Here is a 328-nt window from a genome sequence, read left to right on the forward strand (position 1 = left end):
AGTAAACTGGGTGTCAACATGCAAATTTGTGATATAAAAATTAAACTATAAACTAAACTATAGGCCTCTTAGTGGAACATTAGGAAAAAGTTTCACAACAGTGGATTTTGAAAATCTTTCTTTTGTCCAACATCAAAAGTACAGAAACAACTACAACAACAAACAAACAAACAAACAAACCAAACAAGCAAAGAACAGAAGTAAGAAGAGAAGATAGATAAGAGGGAAAGAAGAATGGACGCACCTTCTCCAGTGGGAAATACCTACATAGAAACACAATTGTGGCCCGACAACAAGTTCATCCAAAAATATGAGACCCAAATATGAG

The sequence above is a fragment of the Tupaia chinensis genome, unplaced genomic scaffold, assembly GCF_000334495.1.
Source record: "Tupaia chinensis unplaced genomic scaffold, TupChi_1.0 Scaffold000300_1, whole genome shotgun sequence".
NCBI classification, from domain to species: Eukaryota; Metazoa; Chordata; class Mammalia; order Scandentia; family Tupaiidae; genus Tupaia; species Tupaia belangeri.